We start from the raw sequence: 24134 nt of genomic DNA, 5'->3' as shown, positions 1-24134 counted from the left end.
ATGCGCAGGGACTGCAGAGGGAAGGCTGGCTCAGCTGCTGCTGCACTCACTTTCAACCCATCACACAGCCACACAGCACAGACAAGACTTTCTAATTCATCACTCTTAGGGCTGTCCTCAGGTAGTTAGCAGTAACCTTCATTCACCTGCTCCCCATCAACTGGAGCACAGGAGAAAGACAAAAACCCAAAAAGCTCAAAATTGTGAGACCAGGGCACAAAACAAGCCAGCAAACCCCCAAGTTTGTTCTAAACTGTCACTTTCCTTCCTTGGTCACAGCAAAGCCTGTGACACTGTGCCTATAAATTTCCTCTAATGATGCAGCAGTGAGGCAGAGCCCCATCTGTGCCTGGGCACAGGTGAGACTTTTCACTATCGTGTAAGTGCAGGCTGCCTTTCAATTACACTCACCAGCCCATTAGGCAAATTAGATTTGCATATGAGAGGATAACTAGAAAGTCAAGAAATAGGCTCTGAAGGAAAATACATTCTCTAAGCTACATGTCCCTGGGAAGATGTGGACAGGGAGCTTGCTCTCCAACCCTGTAGGGCTACTTTAGGTTTTCATGGTGTTCAGGTTTCTCTCAGTGTCTGAGGACAGCCTCTCCACCAGGCAGAACTGGAGCCAGACAAAGACATCTGCGTTCCCTGCATCCCCACCTCCCTAAAAAGATGCCCATTTCTGCAGGGAAATGCATCATTTGCAGGTTCTGCCTTGCAGTATGCTGGAGAGGAGATTAAAATACTACCGGTGTGAGAGAATTTCAATTGATCCCACCTGGGTTTCAATAATATATCACTGAAGTACAGAATTATTTCCAGCACCCTAAGAAGGTCCAGAGGGACATGATACCCAGTGGTATGGCATTACACAGGTGTCCCATGTCACTGAGGACACTCATGTGGACTAAACAGTTCTGCTCAGGTGATTCTGAAGAATTCATCCGCCTGCACACACTTGTTTTTTTTTTTTTTCCTGGTGAGTGTATGCAAAACAGAGACAACCTAGCTCATCTCCCAGAATCCAGATGGCACTTGCAAACCTTGTCTGTGTATCAAATGTTGTTTTTTAGATCAAGTGTCCCTGGTTGACAACACAGAACTTCACGATGCTATCTTTAGAGAGGCTTCTCTGCAAAGAAACACCCTTGGAGCATACGTTGCAGGAATATGCTAATGTGGCAGGGTGTTTTCAGTGGCCACAAATGGATCTGTTCCTGGGAGCTCAGACACCCCACAACAAGCTGAGACTGGCTGGAGATGAAGGGTCACCCAGCTCCCATGGAAAAGATGCACCAACAAGTTAAAATTTGCAGAGAGAGGTTAAATTACACCACTGGAGAGAGGCAGGGTGAGCTCACAGCAAGTGCACTCACACACAAGTGATGATTACTAAAAAACTCTACAAAATGGGTGAGGGCAGCTCAAAACAGACAGCAAAATCTGAAACTTTTCCATTCCTTGACTTCTCCTACAAGTTTAGGGATTGTTACCCTATTTCTTGTTCAGCTAACTGCAAGGATCTTATAAAAACCCAGTGATTCTTCTTCCTCAAGGTCTTCACTTCCTCCTCCACATCTCATGCAAAGATAAAAGCAGCACATGGCAAAGTAAGTTCTTTAAAACCAACCCATTAAGAAAGAACAAAACTCTACAAAACTTGCAGTTTGACAGATTCCTGAGATGGTGATGTTACCACCTTCAATGAAAAAAATTGTAGCGTTTGTTAAAAGAAAACACCAGCACCCCTCAAAAAACCCACCGAGTTGTTTTCTATTCTCCTCAGCTCCAAGAACAAGAATCATCACCTGCATGTGAAAAAGCATGAAAAAACCCCTGACTTATACACACTCCCCACTAAGCAGCAAAATGGCCTGACAAAAACCAAGAAAAAACAAAAAAGCTGCAGAAACAGGTTATGGTACAGCTCAACCCTGGGATCAGAAGGTGACACCAACAGCACTGAGGTGGCAGAAATAACCCCTCATGCCTGCTGCTGAAAAGAACATTTCAGAACAGTGACATCAGGTAAAGCAGCAGCTTTTGAAAAAAGAAAGTGATCCAGGAGGTAGCTCCTTCCATATTGCAGGCGCTCACAGTAAACACCATATGGCCTGTTAATTTAATTAGGGAGAAGAAACCCCCTAAGTTTGAGATTTGACTTTGAAGGGTTTAAAACAAGTCTGAGGAAAATCACTCGAGATATTCCATGAGGTTGCTTTGCCTCCTTCATCCACGTTCTGACCTGCTGTACCTGGTGTACAGGCCTGGTGCTACCCCAGGCTGCACTCACCCCTAAGAACTGGAATTTTTTTAGAACTCCACCACCTTCCCCACCACTACACCTGCACAGATGCCTCCCAGGAAGATCTGGGTGGTCAGCGCCAGGCAGCCAAGCCAGGAGAGGGCTGGATCAGGAAGGAAGGACAGTAAATGAAGCAAGTACTTCAGCTGAACAATATTCTCAGCTAGCAAGCAGAATTTTTATTTTAAATCCTCACAATCTACATTGGCAGGTCCCACCTGTCAAAGACAGGATGCAGCTCGTGCTGAAGGTCAGCCTGACAAATGGTGGAGCACCAATGCTGAGACACAAAGCCTCAGGGCAAGTCCACTCCCCATTCATAAGTAAGTTTGCATCTGTAATCTTGAGATCAACCAACGAAGCTCCAGCTGTCCCTAAAGACTTTTGTATCTGAGCAAAATCTCAGTGCAGTGACTCTGTTTGCTGAATAAAATGTCGTTCTCCATTATGGATACATCTTCCATCTCTGTGAGCAGAGAGGGGCATTTCTAGGATCATTTCCAGCTAGAGGTTTGCCTTCCTGCACCTGTACCACCATGGGACACTGCAGCACCACTGCCAGGTCTCTGCTCAAACTGCTCAGTGCATCACCAGCAGGAACAGGAGAGATCCCGTGGAAGTGGCTGCTGGGGCACCAGCAAGGATGCAAAGCCACAAAGGTCCCTGAGGAATGGCCTCCCAAGCTGGAAGAGCTGAGGCTGACGAGGCTCTGGTAGGGTCACACCTTCAGCAGCCCCGGAGGCCCAGGCAGCAGCAGGAACATCTCATGGTGCTCCAAGGACCAACATCCCCTCACGAGCTGCTCTGGCAGGAGCCTCCAGCACAAACCCCACCAGCACAGCCTTGGGGGTCCAAGCTGGGTGAGGGAAACCCAGCATTTCTCCAGAGAGGTGCGACCAACCTATCTCAGGCCTGGGTCAGGGCTTTGGCCCCCAGGCAGGGGCACAGAGGGAAGCTCTGCTTGATTCCCCCAGGATGGGCACAGAGGGAAGCTCTGCCTGGTGCCTCCAGGACGGGCACAGAGGGAAGCTCTGCCTGGTGCCTCCAGCACGGGCACAGAGGGAAGCTCTGCCTGGTGCCTCCAGCACGGGCACAGAGGGAAGCTCTGCCTGGTGCCTCCAGGACGGGCACAGAGGGAAGCTCTGCCTGGTGCCTCCAGGACGGGCACAGAGGGAAGCTCTGCCTGGTGCCTCCAGCACAAAGGAAGTTGGCAAGAGAAATGCCTGGTGCCTCCAGGAGGGCACAGAGGGAAGCTCGCCTGGTGCCTCCAGGATGGGCACAGAGGGAAGCTCTGCCTGGTGCCCCCAGGATGGGCACAGAGAGAAGCTCTGCCTGGTGCCCCAGGATGGGCACAGAGAGAAGCTCTGCCTGGTGCCTCCAGGACGGGCACAGAGGGAAGCTCTGCCTGGTGCCTCCAGGACGGGCACAGAGGGAAGCTCTGCCTGGTGCCTCCAGCACGGGCACAGAGGGAAGCTCTGTCTGATGTCTCCAGGATGGGCACAGAGGGAAGCTCTGCCTGATGCCTCCAACAGGGGCACAGAGGGAAGCTCTGCCTGGTGCCTCCAGGACGGGCACAGAGGGAAGCTCTGCCTGGTGCCTCCAGCACGGGCACAGAGGGAAGCTCTGTCTGATGTCTCCAGGATGGGCACGAGCTGCCACCCTCCTCCTCTTCTCCTGCCTGGCACAAAGTGGGTCAGGGCTGTGTGGGCTGATGGCATGTGACAGGATGTGACCCACCTGTGCTCCCACCGTGCCTCTGAAGAGCAGGGGCTTTTCCCAGGTAGGGCAGCAAGGGATGCTCCCTCCCTCCTCCTCTTACCAACTGCAGCCCATCTTGTCTTGAGGAAAACCCAGGATGCTCCATGCCAGCACCACCCCAGGGGATATTTTAGGAGGTTTGGACTTTCATGGAACCTGCTGCCCTGTAGATAAATTGTACCAGGAGGAAATCACATTGCTCCTAGAAATTTGTAACCTCAGTTGGCATGGAGTTTCTCCTTGGCTCCTCTCAACAGCTGACTACACTCACAAATTAACATCCCACTTGTTTAATTGTGTTTTCCTTTCCTATGCAGACCCAGGCTGGGATCTGTGTGTCCCTTTAATAGGTGTGTGTCACAGCAGTATGCCAGAGTTCCCCATTTTCTAGTTAAAAAAAAAAAAAAAGCCAAAAAACAAGCTCAAACCCAGATAACAAAACATCTAAAGCCCAGCAGACTTCTTCCTGCTAGCAAGGAAACCTCCTCTCAGGACACTGCAAAGATTTAATTTACTACCAATTGCCCTCTGGTTATTTTACATTTATGGGGTGGGGGCTGAAGAAAGGAAGAAAGCAGAGAGGGTGTAATTAGCTTTGCTTGTAAAATGTTCATCCCAGTTGTAACAGCAACTGGAGCCTATCGGGGGCTTAATAGATTTCAGGGTTTTGTTGAAGCTGAAGGGTCTATGTGGGGCGGGGGGAAAGGCTAGGAATAAAAAAAAAAAGGGAGAAAAATATTAAAAAAAAAATCAATAAGTGGATCCTACATCTTGCCACAGCCCCATATGGAAGTAATCAAGCACAAGGGTGGCAGCTGGGGCCAATAACAGTCACCTGCAGTTGAGGGACGTGGGGGTTTGGGATGGGTTTTTAATGCTAATTTCCTGGAGGAACAATGCGGGAGCGGGCGCGGAGCGGCTGAATGGGGAGCAGCGGAACAATGGCTGCACCTGGCGCTGCGGGCAGCGCACGGAGCGGCAGCGCCCGGCACATCTGTTCTCACAATGCCCTCCCCCTGCAACAGGTCCGAGCTGCAGCCCTCCTCATCCTCCCTCCACATCCGTTAGCCACACTTTTGGGGCTTTCCAGGGTTTTGGTTTTTGGTTTTTTTTTGGTGAAAGGGATGGTTGCACAGCATCCCGCCGGCAGGTTGCGGCATCCCGCTGCTACAAACGAGGAGAGGAAGGAAAACTGACTCTTGGCTTTGAAGATCTGCAAGTGTTGGTTCTTCTAAGTGGTCTTCTGGCCACCTGTGAGTGTCCCCCTTCAATAGCCCAAGTGGTGCTGCAGGCAGCAGAGATGGGAATCCTGCAGCCAGCAGAGATGGGAATCCCGCACCCGGCAGCGCACCGAGGAAATTCAATACGCATTATTCTAAAACCTTCAGCTTAGCTTATAAAAATGCCACTGCCCAGCCCAATAAAAGGCATGATAGTTACACTTTAAAATGCTTTGAAACCTCTGAAATCGCTATTGTCCTGTTGGACATAAGCTGCTGACACACAAAGCCGTGCTAAGGTCAAGGTCCTGCCTCAGAAAATTGCTTGCAGACCCAGGAACTGAACCCAAGCCTCTCCGTGCTGCACTTTAACTGTGGGATCACTGCTCACCATTTCTTCCTGGCTGCTGCTCCTGCTCTAAACAAAGGTTTTTCCAGCCATTCCCTGAACGCTGCATGAATTAAGGCAGTCTCCATCATAAAAATAAAAGTTGAACAGACTCCCAGAGACCTGCAGTGACGCTGCCCCCGGGGACTGCTCTGGAGTGTCTGTCGAAACACATTTCATACCTAGCTCCTAACAAGCAATCAGATATGGAAATAGTCACTAGATAAAGGCAAGCTTACAATCCAGCCCAGATCAAGTATGGATAAGCCAGCTCTTATAATGGGAAAAAACCCAACAGGCAACAGATTATGACCATCTTCTGCTCAGATTTAAAAACTAGCCAGCATTGACTTAAATCTGCTGCATGTGCCCAAGTCCTCAAATGACTGTGTTCAGCTCTCCAGCTATACTATAAACATCACACATACACGTCAAACAAATCTTGTTTTTTGTCCAAACCTTAAAAAAACAGATCTGGAAAAAACAAGAGGCCACCTGGCTCCCCCATCCCATCCCATAACCGTGGGAGAGCTCTGCCGCCTGCTAAATGCTGCTGGTGGTTACTGCATTTATGGGTCCATTTGGGGACTGGAGGGCTGGTTGACTTGAAAACTCAGCTCCTGCAGTCAAACCACACAAACCTGTCAAACCAGTGATAACCTCTATAAGCCAAACTCCACCATGGGTGACACAAGACAAAGCTCTGTAAAGCAGCAGTAAAATCATTTGGGACTCACACTCCATGTGGCAGGAGAGGCAGCATTAAATGATTGGGGATTCTGGTCCTTTAAGACTGAGAAGAATAAACCAGAAAAAAAACCAAACCCAACAGCCTGACCCAGTATTCACGTGAGCAAAGCTCCCTTTGCCTTGGCGGGTTTGAACAAGCCTCTGCAACACCAGCAGATGCAAGTTGCAAAAATAGCAGCATCTTGGAAGTAAGCAGGGGCTGTGGCTCCAGTCCCTGGGCAGAGCAGAGCCTGGCTTGGCATTTTCACTATTAAATGGAGTTTCTGCTCTTTTCCTGGGGGCATTCCCTGTGTAATAGAGTTCTCAGATTAACGATTTATTCTCCTTGCCTTTAGCAATTGTGCTCCTTCCTCAAACCCTTCAAATCCTTCTCTTGGCTTAGCTGCACTTTCCTGTTGGCAGTATTTGCTCAAACTGCCTTTGCTTTACTCTTTTTTCCCTGTTTCCCACACTGGAGTCTCTGAGTTTTGCATTATTTGTGTGTTTCTCTAACTGCTGGATGGGCTGGGCTACACAGTCATTTAGGTGAAGCCTAGGTAGTTCCAAAAATCAGACAGAACATCTTTTCCATATTAATAGTGACAATCATGTCATACAGTGGACAATAGCAGAGGGGAAAAAAGTGTCTTCACTTGGATGTCCTGCACCATTTCTATAAAATTATTAGGTCTGGTGACAGAGCTTCAAGCCACCCTCTTCCCCAAAATACAATCACCTCTCTCATCTAAGCATTAGGCTCATCAGGCACCCTAAATCCTTTTTAAAAATAAAAGAGCCTGAGGAAAAAAAGAAAGTTTCCTGCAGGGCTTGAGCAAGACTCTACTAAATTAGTTGTTTAATGGGCAAATCGTGCTGCCCTGATGCCGGCAGAACTTCCGTTTGCCTAATCGGGGCTCGACCCGCAAGGAGACCGCAGCAGCAGCTGCTCCAACACCGTGCACTGCCTTCACAAACTCGGGAAGTCTCCAGGAGAGCTGCAGCAGAGGAGCACTGCTCTTTGCTCCTAGATGTCAGCACACCCTGTATGGCTTTGCTGGATGTTTTTGGGGTGTCAAACTCCTTTGTGCTGGTGCACTTTGAGACATTGAAGCACACACTCCTTCTGCCTCCTCTCCAGGGACACACAGGAGGTGTTTGGTGTGTCTCTAGACGCAGATTTATATTTTTTAAAGCCTCTACCCAAATGCTTACGTGCTGCAAAAGAAGGAAAATCTTTGGGTGGCCCACAGAGTAGCCAAACTGACCAAGCACAGAGCTGCACCCCAAGCACACTGCCAGGGAGCCCAGCCAGGCTCTCCCTCAGGAAAACCCATCATTTGGCATGTTTAAAGCTAACCTGGACAAAGCAACACCAAAGGGAATCATCCTGAACCAGGCAGCCCAGCAAATATTCCTCTCTCTTTTTTCAGCCTGACAGCAAGCAATGCTCAGCCACATTTCAGCTCCCCAAACTTTGAGTGCTGATTTTGGTGCATCTCCTGTGGCTGGGCAGGATTTCTCCAGCACATAAAATGGACTGAGCATCATTGCACAGGAGCTGAGTGGTGTAGGGAGCAGAAAAAGCTGATAATATTTGGGGGAGCAGCTTAAACATGCAACAGAGGGATCTCTACAACAAGCTACACCAGAGGGTCAGAGGAGTAATTTCAACTGCTGAACCTTGCCAAAAGACAGGGAGGGAGCAAAAGGGCAGGTTTAAACTAAACATGCAAGATCCAAGGATTACAATAGAAAAAGAGAAAATACAGCCTGTCTACAGCCCGACAGTGAAAATATATAGGGGAGGTGTGTTCTGGTATCACAAGATTGATCTGGGAGATTTAGATGCTGAGAGCATCAGTTGCTGCTCAAGGAGTGCAAAGACAAAAAGGGAGCAGCCTCTGACACAATGCAGAGAAGCCCTGAAAACACGGGGGAAATTAAGGAAATTTGGGAGCCAATAGAAGAAATCCACCTCTGCAGTTTACACCCCCCCAGCTTCAATACCAGCATGCAGAAACCAGAGTAAGCCTAGGCACAGCAGAAAAACACGTTCTGCTAAAACACACAAACCCCTTCCTGCATTGCCATTTCCCCAGAAAACGCCAAATCCCAGCCCTCTGCTCACGGAGGGGGTGGGGGGTGGGGGGAAGGAAAAAAAAAATATATATACCCATTCCATAGCAACCCAGAACGAGCTGTACCGCAGCTCTCCTCAGAGAGAGTTTAGTGTTTTTTCAGCTGCAGAATCCTCGCATGCAGCCGGCTGGGCTATTGAAGTTTTCCCCAGCACTGCAGAGGAGCGAGGCAAGGCTGGCAGAGCGCTGCGGCCGCCGCTCCCCGCCTGTGCCCGTACCTGCTGCCGAGCCGGAGCTCGGAGCTCTCCCCAGCCCAAACCTCGCAGGGCTCAGCATCCCCCCGAGCATCCCCCGCCGCCCCGGGTAAGCCGAGCGCTGCTTCAAAATAATCCCGTTCTTTGCTTACCCTAGCCAGCGAGGTTGCAAGGATCCAGCTGCTGTGCAATACACCTCGTTTCTTTCAAACAGAAAGAAAAGCGCTCTTCCTCCTCCTCCTCCTCCGCCCGTGATCTTCGAGCGCAGCCGGAGCCCAGCCTGCCTTCTCCTTTCATTAGCTGGACATGTGTCAGGTCCCGCACATCTGCGATTTCTCACTGCCTGGAGCCGCCTGTCCGATTCCAGGGAAACACAGATGGATCCCAGATGGGAAGGTCCTGCCAAACAGACCAGCTCTCCACCTTGCCAGAATACCCAGCTTAGAGGCAACACACCCTGGGCTCGCTGCCTGCTCCCTGCCTGCGCCGCGCTGCTGCCAGGCTGCTCGCCAGCTGATGTCACCAGGCACACACCTACCAGCGCCTCGCCGCCCGCCTGACATTAACTTGTTAAATACACCGAATTTGTTTATGGCCGGCAGGAACAGCCGGGCAGAAGCAGCTCCGCCGCCCCCCTCCCCAAAGCCGCCTTGTGCGGCACCGCGGGCACGGCAGCCTCTGCCTCAGTCCGGGGTTTGGAAACCGGGATGAGCTCTTGGTTAATTTTCCGAAGGTTTCCCCATGCACGTAAATCTTCGCTGCAAACTCCCCCCGCCCCGTCCCCAGCAAGCCGGAGTTTGCGGCGCTGGAAAACTGGCATGTGTTAGCAATTAGAAGCAACAACAAGATAACAAGATACTGATGTTGCAAGGGTACCAAACGCGGACTGGAAAATTCAAAGGAAGAGCAATTAAATGTGTAACATACTACCCGGCTCGAAGAGGAAGTGTTAAAGGAAAATGTAAATCCCAAATGTTTTATACCGGGAGTAAACTCCACCAGAGATCTCAGAGCACTGAGGGAGGCCCGGAGCAAGAACCCACAGGGCAGGACCACATTTGACCAATTTCCCCCCTCCCGTTAATGCACAGCCGCGGCTGCTGTGCCACCTACAAACCCCCGGTAATCCTGACAGGCTCTCCCCGAGGTGCGGCGTCAACAACAGATATTAACAGGAGGCCCCTGACTAATCCCATCAGCCCGGCACCATTCACCGCCAGCCCGGCGCTGGGCAAACACGGATTTACACAACAGCATTCCTGGCCACGGCCCTGCGGGGGCAACCACCCCTCCAGAGTGCCCAAACCACCCTGCTCCACACCAGCCCACTGCCAGCTCCCCTCAAACCGCCCCACGAGGAGCAGCAATGCTTGAATTTGCCTGCAGACCATGCACAGGCACACTGTACACCCCAGGAGGAGAAGCAATGGTTGGTTTTTGCCTGCAGACCATGCACAGGCACACTGTACACCCCAGGAGGAGAAGCAACACTTGCATTTTTCCTGCAGACCATGCACAGGCACATATTAAGACCTCAGAAGGGATCCACTGCTCCAGTCCTTACAGCTTAGCAGGCTCAGGTCTTGATCCTTTCCAAATCTCTGCAGTCAACAACACCTCTCTCTCCAGCTACTTTTTTTGAGAACCAGAGACCTCAATACTTCCCCAGCCAGCAAACTAAGAGCCTGACACTGCTCAAGCTGGGGGATGCTGCTTTTTCACAAGTCCAAAAATCATACATGCCAAATTCTCCACAGTTGGTGTAGGCATGACAGGATAGTTACTTGTTCACAGGCAGCAAAATGCTCCTTTTTCTGAAATTCCCATGGCTCTGGCAGGCTACTGCTAACTGCTATGCCTATAAACCTTCTGGAGGTACTTCCCCCTGGCATCTCACCTAACCCTTCGCCCTGGCTTCTCTGCTGCTTATTCCTAATTAGTTTAAGGTACCTTTGCTTCCCTTTGGGAGGGGGAAAAGGCTGTAAAGGGAGAAAAGTGCTTTAAAGGAAGCATTAAAAAGCATTCTGCAAGCAGGCACGGCATGAGTCCATGAACACAGGGGCCACAACCTCCTCCTGCAGAGGACAGGCCTCCCAGTACAGGCAGGATGCTGTGTGATAATGGCGGGCAATTTGGGCAGGAGATTTTTGGGCTGTTGTAGGAGCACATGAAGCTGCTGCTTCCCTGGCTGGGCAAACACATCACTGAGAAGAGCAGCCTGGCTGCAGGCAGAGGGGACACAGGTTTACAGCAGCTCTCCCTCCTCCAAACCTCACCCAAGAGCAGCAATTCCACATGCTTCAGTTAGGAAAAAAGAAGTGAATCACATTCAAGTATCAGCACACAAACACCTGGAGCATCCCATGAGATGATGCTCAGGCAGCAAAACAGGTTGGGAACAGGCAGATCCAGCAGTGCCTCCCAGCACCCCAGTCCCCACTGGAGGGGCTGCTGGCAAGACACATCAATAAAACATTCAGGTTCAGAAAGTTCAGCTCGCTGGGGCTTCTGACACTTCTGATGGAGGTTGCGCAAAATAGCGAAGCTCTCAATATTTCATAAGCTGAGATGGAAAAACCATCTTTAAATTACACAGACAATGAAGGGAGGCACAACCCAAGCAGCTCCACCAACACCAGAACTAATAAAGTTATTTTCCTATGGACTTGCATCTCATGGTTGGCTCCCTGGCACCTCACACTGTGAGGTCCCCAACAGGAGCTGTCCCCGGCCGGGTCGTGGCGACAGTGGTGGCTCTCATGTGGATTCTCTGATGTCTTCCAAGAAGCAAGCTCATGTTGCAGCTCTGTCCCCAGTGGAGATGGTACCAGGCAGATGGATGCAGCCCTGTGCTCCCAGAGTTAAGAATCCAGCATCAGACACTGCTGCTCCCTGTGTTGCTCTGTCCCACCACCCCCAGAGCAGCCTGAACTGGGCAGCGAACTCAAAAGCTGACTTTGGTCTGAGTGTGACACAGGGAGGGATGCTCTGTGATGAACAGCAGATACTCAAGAGATGCCACCTGGGATCTGTCAGGTCTTTGGGTCAAAGCCATAACAGAAGTACCCTCAGAAGGCACAGGAGACACCCTGGGGTTGGGATAAAGGAGCTTTATGTGAAATAGGTAACCAGCACGAGGTGTTCCCTTGCCTGCTTTTTTAACCATATTTCAGTTTAAGGACCTGAACAGCTTGTAATGCTTCATACAAACAAAAGCTGTCCACAAATGTGACAACTGGGTTCTAACTACCCTTTGTCAACCATGGCTAAATAAATCTCTTCAATGTTTTTACAACCTAAAGCACTTTGAAACGTCAAGAACTCAGGTCACTGCAAGTATTTTAAGTATAGTTACAACGACTTTATAAACCTTTTTGAAAAGGCACATAACTCTTTGTCACTGTGTCCACAGCCCAGTGTCTAAAACCCCACCATCCTCAGGGAAGACATCCCTACTTCTTGCTAGGGAGGCAGGAATAAGCCAGACCTCATGGCTCACCATTAGAGTAACAAAGATGGATGTGTGCTTTTGGGTTCTCCAGGTATAAAAACTATGGACATCAGGGTGCCCTGAGTGGAAGTCATTGCCAAACCTTCTTTGAAAGGCTCATGGATTGTGTCTTACATATGATCCTCAGCTCACCCAAACCATGACCTATCCCTAAGCTCATCCCTGGGCTCACACTGGCAGAGGCAGGCCTGTGAAATATAGAATCACAAAATCTCGGACTGGGTTGGGTTGGAAGGGATTTTACAGCTCATCCCATCCCACCCCTGCCATGGCAGGGACACTTTCCACTGCCCCAGGTTGCTCCCAGCCCTGTCCAACCTGTCCTTGGACACTTCCAGGGATCCAGGGACAGCCACAGCTGCTCTGGGCACCCTGTGCCAGGGCCCCAGGTTGCTCCAACCCCCATCCAACCTGGGATGGGAAGTCTATCCACATGTCATCTACTGACCCCCCTCACTGTTCCTAAGAGGCTTTTCTGCTCCTAAATATGCATTAAAGCAGATTTTGTAGCCCACACATCACCAGCACAGTGGAAGGAAGCAGAAGCGCAGGCAGCATGGGGAGAACTACTTTCCCCAGCTCATGTTAATCTGCTTCTGCTTTCTTCTCCTGGGAATGTTCCATGGAAAGAACGATGCAAGCAAACTTTGAACACTGGGAGCTATTGATACCTGCTGCTCAGTGTGGTTTCTGAGGAAAGCAAGGAAATCTGAAGAATTTTTCCAGTTTGCAATGGAATTTTTATGCCTATCACAGCCCATTGCCACACCGAGCACAAGAGACCTGAACTGCTTCTGATTTCTCTGCTATTCCACAGATAGTTCATGATGTGCCTCAGATTTATTTTTTGCCTGCTGTGTTCTTACCTCAGAAAGAAGCTTCACTTGAATTCAAGGCAACCCTGGAAAGCCTTTGCCTTTTTAAGCTGACCACTTTCCATTGCACAGAAAAATAAATCCAAATGCACTAAGGCAGCCAAAGCCATTTATCAGGCTAAGTAGAAACTGTAAATTCATGCTAACTGGAATCTGATGGAAACCAATTGGGATCCTCCTCCTCCTCCAGGCTCAGGTCTGGCAGGAAAGTCAAACATTTTATTGCCTTCTTTATGCCTTACAAGACAGTGGAGCCAAGAAGGGACTGCTCCCTTTGAAGCAATGCTGGTGGGGTTGCAAGGGACACTCAGTGATTTGAGTTCAAGCTCAACTTCCAAAACTGAGATTAGACCTCTCCATTCCTGGCAAATTTATCACATTTAACAAGCATCCTCTTTTCAATACATCCATTATTTGAATTAGCACATAGCAGATTATGTTAACAAGCTTAATTTGTCACAGAATCGTGGAGAAAGGTTTGGATTGGAAGAGATCTTAAAGCTCATCTCCTTCTACTCCCTGCCAGGGACACCTCCCACCATCCCAGGCTGCTCCAAGCCCTGTCCAGCCTGGCCTTGGGCACTGCCAGGGATCCAGGGGCAGCCACAGCTGCTCTGGGCACCCTGTGCCAGGGCCTGCCCACCCTCACAGGGAACAATTCCATCCTAAAATCCTGTCTAACCCTGCTAAGGCACACCCAGATCTTCCAGATCCTTGTCCTACGTCCCTCTCCAGCTCTCTTGGAGCCCTGTTAGGCACTGGAAAGGGCTCTAAGGTCTTCCTGGAACTTTCTCTTCTCCAGGCTGGACATCCCCAGCATTCCCAGCCTTTCTCCAGAGCAGAAGAGCTCCAGCCCTCAACAAAATCCAAATCCAATCACATTGCCTCCTTCAGGAGTGAACACGAGCAGTGTTTGGCTTTTGTGCCATTTTAATCCGCCTCAGAGAGGGGGAAAACCACATTAAAAGTTGGCCTTAACTGAGCTGGAAGAATTTTACACCCAGAACATCCACAATCAGACATTGCCAAAAAAATCCCCCAAACAATCAAGGGGAGCAAAGATGCAACAAGGAATTAAACACAACCTGAGGAAGTTACTGAAACTACTCCTGGCCACCCATTAAGGGAGGGGACACACATCACCTGAGCACATGATGCTTTATTCCTGTAGCCACATATGTAAAGAAAAAACATGCAGGAACTGATGTCCTATGCAAAAATATCCCCTCCAGAACAACAAACCAATTCCTAAATCTAACACCCTTGCTCTGATTAGAAATCCAAGCTTCTGTAGCTGTCACGGTATTTAAACCAAACACAGAAATATGGAAAAAATGAGTAATCCTATTTGGAGAGAGAGTAAAATCCAGCCTGCAGAGGATTAATTCTAGTCCAACAGCCCTGCAGCTTGACAGTATTTTCCAGATCAATAGCAGTGCCATTTGATTACAGAGATTTGTTCAAATACATACATCCACTCCCCTCCAATTGTCATTTCAGTGATTCTCAACTTTAGTTGCCCAAACCAGGAGCTTTCCTGGCACTGGAAGCTGCGTGGATTCAGCTCTGCTGCAGCTCTCAGCCATCTCTCCCCTACTTTAGAAAACCAAATTTCCTGTCTACGTCTGACAGTTTTGCCCCACTCCTTGCAGGACCAGCCTCTTTAGCACCTGTTTATGGTGCAGATAAGCTTTGGAAGCCAAAATCCTCCCTTTTTAGGTGAGGTGGTGGCTCTGAGAGCTGTGTCCTGAATCAGGTATCCTACTCCAGGTTCCCAGTCCTCTCACCAGCAGATGTGGAAGACCATTTACAATTAAGAAAGCACAGGTTAAAGCCTAACAAAGCAGCACAATTTGGGGTTTTTTCACTCATCCCAGGGGCCACTGTGAGCAATAAAATGCAGGTGATGGAACCCAAGCCCCTTCTCTACAGCAGGCTCACTACATCCCAGTTTGCTTCCAGCACTTCCCTCCACTGTGCCTTCCCTGCCACAAGCTCTGGATCTTCCCCTGAGAATGGATTTTCCTTCTTGATCTCGGGCTCTTTTAACAGCAAGAGCTTTTCCTTCTTTATCTCAGGCTCTTTTTATTTCCCAATTTCACCCTGAGCTTCCCTCTGCTCCAGGCCCCTCTCTGTGAGGGCTGCTGGGACTCTGCTCCTTTCCCAGTGCTTCAGAGGAGGAAAGTGGTACCTCCCCACCACACAGCCACCCAAGGAGGGTTCTTTTCTCATTAATCAGTCGTCACTAACCTGGTAACCTTGATTAAAAATATCCCAATTCCCATCTCCCTTAAAAAAAATAAATCCTGAGTTGTTTTGTTCATCACACCCAGCAAACCACCAGCTGTGCATTTCAAGCAAGGCTCCCCAGTAGCATCCCAGTTTAGCACCGAGCAGGGTTCCCTTCCTTCCAGCCTCAACCAATCACAAAAACCACATTTCAAACGTGTTTTTTTGCTAGTTTTTCTTCCATATACTTTTCCCCCATTTTTCTTTGCCAGCTCCCTTCTCCTGCTTCCCGCTGACCCTTTAGACCTGACAAACGCTGCCTTTGGGGGGAGCAAAAAAGAAGAAAGAGCCCAGCGCAGCCCTTTGCGCCTGGCCCGGCATTCCAGCGCCGCGCTGCCGGCTCCACAAAGTCTGATTTAGGAGCACTGCTGGGAGCTATTAGTTTACGAAAGGCCCAGCACGCCCACCCAGGCTCAGGGGCGGCGAGAGGCTCCCCTTTCACCGCTGCCATGTGCCTCCCAGCCCGGCTGGAGCGCTCGGCAGGGCACGGAGCCAAGGCAGAGCCAGCCCGGAGCGCAGGGACAGGGCTGGACATCAGCCACAGCACAGGAGATTCATTCATGGGATGCTGATTGAGAGGCCAGCCCCCATCCAGGCTCTCCTTTTATCACACACAGGATCAGGAGGTTGGAAGAGACCGCTAAGATCATCGAGTCCAGCCTATGCCCTAACACCTCACCTAGACCATAGCACCAAGTGCCATGTCCAGCCTTTGTTTAAACACATCCAGAGATGGTGATTCCACCACCTCCCTGAGAAGAGCATTCCGGTACTTTATTATTCTTTTGGTGAAAAATTTCTTCCTAATATCCAACCTACACCTTCCCTGACATAGCTTGAGACTGTGTCCTCTGGTTCTGTCAGTGCTGCCTGGTGGAAGAGACCGACCCCACCTGTCTGCAGCCTCCCTTCAGGAAGGTGTAGAGAGCAATAAGGTCACCTCTAAGCCTCCTCTTCTCCAGGCTAAACAGCCCCAGTTCCTTCAAACGTTCCTCACAGGGCTTGTGTTCCCAGCCCCTCACCAGCCTTGTTGCCCTCCTCTGGATGTGCTCAAGCATCTCAACATCCTTCCTAAACTGAGGGGCCAGAACTGGACACAGCACTCAAGATGGGGTCTCACCAGTGCTGAGTACAGAGGCAGAATGACCTCCCTGCTCCTGCTGGCCACACAAAATCAGAGCAGGGCAATGAGAAGTGGAATCAATCTTCAAAACCACCTTCCCCCACCCTTCCCTCCTTCTCAAGGGGGAAGCTTCTGAAAATACTATCCCTGTACCCTCCTCCCACCACCAAAACTGGGCAATGCAAACCCAATCCACCAGGAGGGCAAGGATGTTGCTGTTCCTTCTCTCTCCAGATCCCAGGCTGTTGTGGGCAGGGCAACATCTTTGCTTCTGGCAGATCCCACTGTGCTGTCCCCACTCAGAAGCGCTGCCAGGCCCATCTGAGGGTAGGGATCACAGAATCACAGAATAATGAGGTTGGAAGAGATCTCTAAGACCATCGAGTCCAACCCATGCCCTAACACCTCACCTAGACTATAGCACCAAGTGCCATGGCCAGTCTTTATTTAAACACATCCAGAGATGGTGATTCCACCACCTCCCTGGGAAGAGCATTCCAGTACTCTTGTTATTCTTTCAGTGAAAAATTTCTTCCTAATATCCAACCTGTACCTTCCCTGATGTAGCTGGAGACTGTGTCCTCTGGTTCTGTCAGTGCTGCCCGGTGGAAGAGACCAATCCCCACCTGGCTCCCTTCAGGAGGTTGCACCTGCCTGGTGCTCCTTGTTGCCATGTCCTGTAACCACTTCTTCCTTTTTGTATCCTTTTTGTTTCCACTACTACGGTTTTAATCTCTTTTTTGCCATATTTTTTGTGAAAAATGCAAGCATTTTATGATTGGCTTTTTGCAAATATTAAAATGAATATTATATGTGTTGTGTTAGAAAGTGATGCTGTATTAATTCTCTTAAGTAGTGTGTTAAATATAGTTGTAGGTTATAAAAAATGTTAAAATAAAAACTATGCTACATAGGATGCTTTTTTTAAAGAAAGGACTCGCACTGAGATAGCAGCCACAGGACACCTGAATCTTTCAGAGAAAAAGAATTTATTGCCCTCTTACCAGAAGAAACGAACTTCTTCCTGCCTTGAAGGCGCTGTTAGGATTCGGAGGAAGAAGTTGAAGATGACCAGACAGAATCCTGTGTTTGAATGGAATTTATGCATCATGTATGAGGTGTATGAATATGCAACAGGCTGTTGCTTTTAAGGGTTAATCCTCTGTTAACGTGGGTCCTTTTTCAGGTTCATGCTGCCCAGAAAAAGGTACCTGGACATCCGTAACTCTTTGTCTCTATTGTTTCATATTGTCCTAATTCAAATTGTCCAAATTATTATTACTCTAATTGTATTACTATTTTTCTAACCATTTTATTACTATTAAACTTTTAAAATTTTAAAAACAAGTGATTGGCGTTTTTCACATTTTTGACTCCCTTCTCCACTCTCTGCTTCCACCATCTCCAAGCTCCTGATCTGCCTCAGCAGCCCCAACAGCTGATCCTGAAAATCATCACTGTCCTCCCAACCACTGGAATCTGCTGAGCAAGCTCAGCCACCTGCCCAGGTGTCTGCTACCTGACCCTGTTACTCTCCCAGAATTAAAGCATCTATCAGCCTCCCAAAAATGTGAGCCATGGGGAAATTAATGGCTGGCCAGATTTTGGCCAGTTCATTATTCCAAAATGCCTGGTGTGGATGTAAGACAGAGTTAACTCTCCAAAACTGAAGATCAGCTCAGTGGTGGGAGAAGCAGTGAGAAAGGAAAGGGGAAAACAAGCAAATAAAGCATCATTTTGGAGTCATCGGGGTTTTGACATTCTTCAACTGGCTTCTATTAGCATTGCATCTGTTTGGGTGCCTGAAGGAGAAAAAAAAAAAAATCAAAGGCAAGACTTATTTCCAGAGGTACAGAGCAATCAGCAGGTTCTCTGTGCTCTGGAGTGTTTGGATGCAGCTCAAGAAGGACCAGGCACAGTGAACAAGGACCTGAAATTTTATTACCTTCCCCTCCTGCCGGAAGCAGAGCCTATTTGCAGATTTACAGCATGTCAACAGGAAGTTCGTGTTTACAAGTTTCCTGGAAAAAAAGCCAGCATTCCTGTCCTCCACCACAGCCTGGTGGGAATGCTGCCTCGTGGGGGACTGCTCAGATGGGTATGGGAGACAGGAATGAGTTTTGGCCATGTAAAACATACAGACAAATAGATAAAGCTATGAAAAAAACAACAAAAAAAAATGAAGACCAGAAGGAGAACAGTAATTCAGCAACTTGGTGGAAAATGCACAGCAAGACAGCACAGCCGTGTCTGGAAAAATACTTTTGTAGCATCTGGGATTCACACTTCAAAGAAGCAGAAGAATTTTAAGAGGATGAAAAGCTATATTCAGGCTAACATGAATTTTTCTCTTCTGGCCCAACTCTTTTGTCATTCCCATTACACTGTTCCTCCAGGAGTCACAGCCAAGCTCAGCTGGTCACACTGGGGTGGGCCCTCCTCTCCCAGTAAAGGCATTAATGGGACCACAGTGTGTCTGGTGGTGCTGCTGGATCCACCAGGACCTGCCAGGATCCATCCATCCCCAAGCTCAGCCCCAGATGGAGCTGAGGACATTGTTTATTGCCTTCACAAACTGGAGCCCAGGGCCTGAACAGCCCTATCTTGTGAAAGCTGGATTTAAAATCTTCCCCTTTCATATGGTTATTCAAAAAAACAAATCAACAAAAAAACACCAAAAACCAAAACTGAAACCAAACAAAAACCCCCAATATTTGTTCCAAAATTACACAAAACAAGAGGACATGAGGACAGCCAAAGGTCAAGCAGCCACAGCTCTACCAGGATGCCAAAGACCCAGATATTTATTTAGGCCACACTGTACAGTTTAGCAAAGACAGCTATGGAGTGCTTAGGGTGGTATCTGATCTCCTGAGAGAGAACACATTGCTCCCAAGGACAGTTTCTGTCTCGACAGATGGACATTTTCCTACAGAAGGATGATTCAATCACAAGATCCCTCTGACACAAACTCATTCAACAACACACAACAGGTACAGAAAACCAAGTCTCAAAAAGCCACACTCAGCTTCTCCCTAGACAAAGGGCTGGAGAAAACCAAGCTGACAAAGCACTCAACCCACTCAGCCTTACCAACTTCCAGCATTTAACATGCAGAAGCTTGAAACAACTGAGCTGAAGAGGAAACTCAGAACTGGTGCAGGCATCAGGTCCTTCCAACACCACCACAGAGGTCCCCAGCATAGATTTATGTGACCCCCCTCACCCAGAGCTGCACATCTCCACTCATTCCCTGGTATTTGAGCTCTTCTCACACCAACCAGCAGCACTAAGAACAAAATTCCCAGTAGAATCAGAGAGATGGGGAGGTGAGTATCATGCAAAGGTCCCAAAACTTATTTTTCCACCCTGAGTCCTTATCAGGAAACCATTAGTGAGGAGCTGCCTGCCCTGGATCCAAGCATTTCACATCCAGGTGTCACCAGCCCTGTGCAGGAGGATGGAAGCTGAAAGGGAAGATTTTGCAATAGGCTGAAAGGAACATTTGCTGAAAGCATCCCATCAAAGCAGGCAGGTGTCCTCTACCCCACACCCTGGACATACTTGTTCAGACAACTTCAGAGCCAGAAGAACCTAAACACCTGTATGGTGAAGTTAATTTCCATGCACAGAGAGGGAAAAAAGAAGAAAATTATTACCTTCAATCCAAACCTCAGGTTTACTAAACTTGAAACTTCAAAAGTCATCAAAAAAATCTTCATTTTCTACACCACGAGTTACATTAAAAAAACAAAACTCAGGGAGAAGAAAAAGAAAAAGACAACTTAAAAAAAAACCAATAAAAACCTAGAGCAGGAGATAAAAAAGAGATTCATGAGCAAAGCTCCTCTAAAGTGGGGTTGGAGCTGATGGCAGAGGCAGTTAAACTGCAGCATTCTGGGAAGAGCTAATTTGATTTGGCTGTGACTAGTGGGGGGGGGAAAAACCCAACAAAACTAAAGCAGCTCAAGCACATTTACTTCCTCTTCATTTGATTAATGCTACCCAGGGCTGTGGCCAAGGTGAAGCTGAGTTTGTTGCCCTGAGCCCAGGTGAGCCAGCCCCTCCCAGGGCTGCTCTTAACTTCTCCCAGCTGTGTTTTGCCCATGCCCCAAACGTCTCCACCTGGGGCTGCAGATGGAGCAGCTGCAGCTGAAGGCAAACACCTGGTGAGCCACAGCCCTGCCCTGCTTGCAGGGGGAGATCACAGTTACAGCAGCTCCTGCCCTATTTAAGGCCTTACCAGGGTTTTAAGTGCTGTGTTTGTGGTTAATAATCTGCTCCCTTTGAGGCCAGGGAATCTGAAAAGCTCAGCTGGGCAGCTGTGCACTGACCAGCCAGCAAAAACCTCCTGAAGATGTGGAAAGGAGGGATAAATCCAGCACAGGTCCTGCTCAGAGTACACCACCACTGGATGCTCCACTGATTGTACCTCTCCAGCAGCTGCATTTCTCACACACCAGCTCTGGGCTGCACCGACCCAACCACAGGAGCTGCAGATGTGTCCAGGTCCCTGAGGGGCTCCAGGCTGGCAGGAGGCTCCCCTAGGACACAGGAAGGAAGACTCTTGTCCTGTTCACTGCTGATGTCTGATCTGGTGAATACTTGGAAATTCATTCTCTAGAAAAGCATTTGACAAATACCCATCTTGTAGGGAATGTCATGATGAGCAGAGCAAGAGAAGTACCAGGACTGTTTTTTTTAAGGGATTTTTACAGCAGTCACATCAAGTAACACCCCTCTTCAAGTCAATTCTGCAGTCTGAGCAGGCTTTTAGTCTAACAGTTCATTCTTCTTGGAGACTCTTTACAACTTAGCAGCACTGTCATACAACTACCTGGTTAACAGTGCTGCTCCAGCATTTCTTTGCACCATTTTCCTCCAAGTTCTTGCTCAGTGATGGCAATATTAACAATATTTATATTAAGAACATAAATAGTAATAATATTTATATTAATAATATTTCTATTAAGAACACAAGGGTATATAACTATAAGACTACAAACTAGAGAGGCAGACAGTGCATTTCAAAAAACCCCAACCCTCTGCCCAACAGGCTACAGACATTTATGGTCAGCAAAGAACCAGCAAAAGAAAAAACAGACAGAACTGTTTGTTACCTAGCAGTAATTTTCAAGTGACTTGAGCTGAATTCAGTATTGTAATCACACAGGAAAAAAATCCATGAGAAATGCTCAAGGCCAGGTTGGAATGGGCTCTCAGCAACCTGGGATAGGGGAAGGCGTCCCTGCCCACAGCAGGGGGTTGGAACAGGATGGTCTTTAAGGTCCCTTCTAACCCAATCATTCTGGGAGCCTATGTAATAAAATGTTGGAGGAAAAGGAGATAATTTAAGGGTTAAATTAAATCTTGCAAGGTCAAACTGGCAGGAATCAGTTCCAGAAAGCCTGCAGGGTCAACTTGTATCGACTGTAGAAGATCCTTGTGCAAATTAAAAGGTTTCCCCTGGCTGTTTGTTTCGGCATATGGAAAAGCTGCAAATTCACTCCCTGAGGTTTGCACTGAGGAGGCTGTTAAATGCCAGGAGGAGTCTCAGGACTGGGATATTTGGATGCTAAGGAGTGCTGGAGGTGCAGCATTCTCCCATGTGTTCAGGAGTCAAGTCAAATCAAGCCAACATTTGTAAAAGCCCCTCTCAGGCCCTGTTTCCAAACACCTGCATCCCTGGGCCCCCCCTGCTCTCCTGTTCCTCAGTGCATCTCACTATGAAAATGCAGAGTGCCTGTCTTCCTCACCCATGCAGAACAGCTAATCCCAGCAGGATAATCCTGCTTTAATGAGAAAACTATAGGACCTTTGATAAAGCATATAAATCTTATAAAAGCCCTACTACAACATTCCTTAGTCTCTGGGATTGCATGACCGACCTCTAAAATGAATTTTGCATGTGGCTGTCTCAAAGCTGTGGAAGGTAACACGTGGCAGGGAGAGCAAACTGCTCCCTCTTGCTTGCAAGACACCATAAAATCTGTAACAGCGCTGGAGGCAAATTTCCCATGCCTCTGGACATGTGTGCCACTCCATCAACAAAACACCTCATCCTCTGCCTGCCACAGCAGCCAGAGGACACTGGCATCTCCCACTCCTTTTCTCCAGCTCACAGCAGGCTTCCCCAAATGGGAATGGCCATGATAGAACTGACCTGCCCCAAGTCAGGGGCTCCAAAGGTCCAGTAATTCCCTACAGCCCAACAAAGAGCTGGGAGATGGCAGGAACTCTGTGTCTTGGGCTGCAGTGCAGCTGCTGAGCTCCAAGATAAACCTCAGAGCCTCTGCCAAACCAGGCATCTGTGTCAGGTTTTGTACGACAAAAAAAAAAAAAAGATTTGAGAACAATTCCTCACTACAACTTAGGTGTAGAAATCCACAAACACTTTTTTCTGACCTCACAAGACCTTGCTCCAGCTCCAGAGAAGAGCCCAATGAATTGACATTTCAACACTTTCTTTTCCCCTCAAGTGCAAACAGACAACTGCTGAGAAAAAGCAGTGATGCTCTGACCTGACACGACCAGTCGTGTTGAGGGATAATTCCTGCGCTGTATCAGTGACTGGAATTACCAGGGCTTTGCCAACAATTTAATGAGATGGAAACTCGTGCTCCCACTGCCAGAATTTGTTTGTCAGGCCATAAACTATTTAGATGCCCTGAATATTTTGTCCTGTGTTATAAAACAGGTGTGAAGAGGTGCATCTCCATCCACGGAGCTGCTGCTTGGAGCAGCAGGGCCTTTTGGACAGATCTAAATTCCTGGTGTGCTGCATGTGCTCAGGGAGAGCTGTCCCCTGGCTTGCCCTTCACCAGAAGAGGCTCTCAGAGCCTGGATGGGGATGGGGTCACACCTGCCCAGAGCCCACCTGAAGCTGGACCAGCTCTGAGTGGTGCTGCCAGGTTCTCCAGAGCTTCCTGGGCCACCTCAGACCAGCAGGAGCAGCAGCAGGACAGTAAAAATGCAGTGCTGGTGGAAACTGAGGCAATCCTTGGACATGCTCAAGGGAAAAGGGGAGATTCTGTGCCAACCAAACTATCTTGTTTGGTACCTGTGAGACTCAAGGCAAGAATTCCTGCATGGATCAGCTCCTGGTCTTTGGTGCTCTGCTGTCCTTATGCCACCAGGAAAGTCCTCAGCACTGATGGAGGATCAAGATGTGGTAAAAAATGTTCAGGAGCAGTGACTGAGCCTACAAGTGTTTTTTTCTGAGCATATTTTACCATAAAAACATAACAAATTTAATTCCATTAGTTTTATCTCCAACTCAGCTTTTTAAATTAGAGGTACAGGGCTCGAGGGAAACTGCTGTAATTATTAAATGGGAAATAAAATCTGATGAACACAGTAACTGCAGTGATTGAAAACTTAAATAAAACTGGTAGAGGACAAATAAGAACTATCTAAAAATCACCTGCTCAACAGTTTGTGTGCTCTAATAGTTATTTACCTATTCACATGCACAAAGAGGTTTTATTCTCCCTCTTGCTAAAATCAATATCACACAGGAAAAAAAAGAAAAATATTCGAATATTCAAGAAGAAAACAGACAAGCACCTGGGAATGTTTTTGGAGTACTGCAGTGGAAAACCAAG

General features: G+C 48.4%; 1 protein-coding gene across 4 annotated transcripts in view; it reads right to left on the bottom strand.

The window, feature by feature from the left end:
• The window catches only part of CBFA2T2 (CBFA2/RUNX1 partner transcriptional co-repressor 2), a 62587-nt gene that overhangs the window by 30160 nt on the left and 8293 nt on the right, over positions 1–24134 (bottom strand). Inside the window, exon 2 of one of the 4 annotated variants that reach the window (XM_030963185.1) lies at positions 8885–9131. The exons of 2 other annotated variants lie outside the window; for them this stretch is intronic. The gene's annotated coding sequence lies outside the window, so the exon portion shown is untranslated. Of the gene's footprint in view, positions 1–8884; positions 9534–24134 lie in introns of those variants that run through there. One more of the 4 variants, XM_030963184.1, reaches the window with a different exon arrangement.

Source organism: Camarhynchus parvulus, chromosome 20, assembly GCF_901933205.1.
Source record: "Camarhynchus parvulus chromosome 20, STF_HiC, whole genome shotgun sequence".
Classification (NCBI taxonomy): domain Eukaryota; kingdom Metazoa; phylum Chordata; class Aves; order Passeriformes; family Thraupidae; genus Camarhynchus; species Camarhynchus parvulus.
This window is presented reverse-complemented; position numbering and strand designations above follow the sequence as displayed.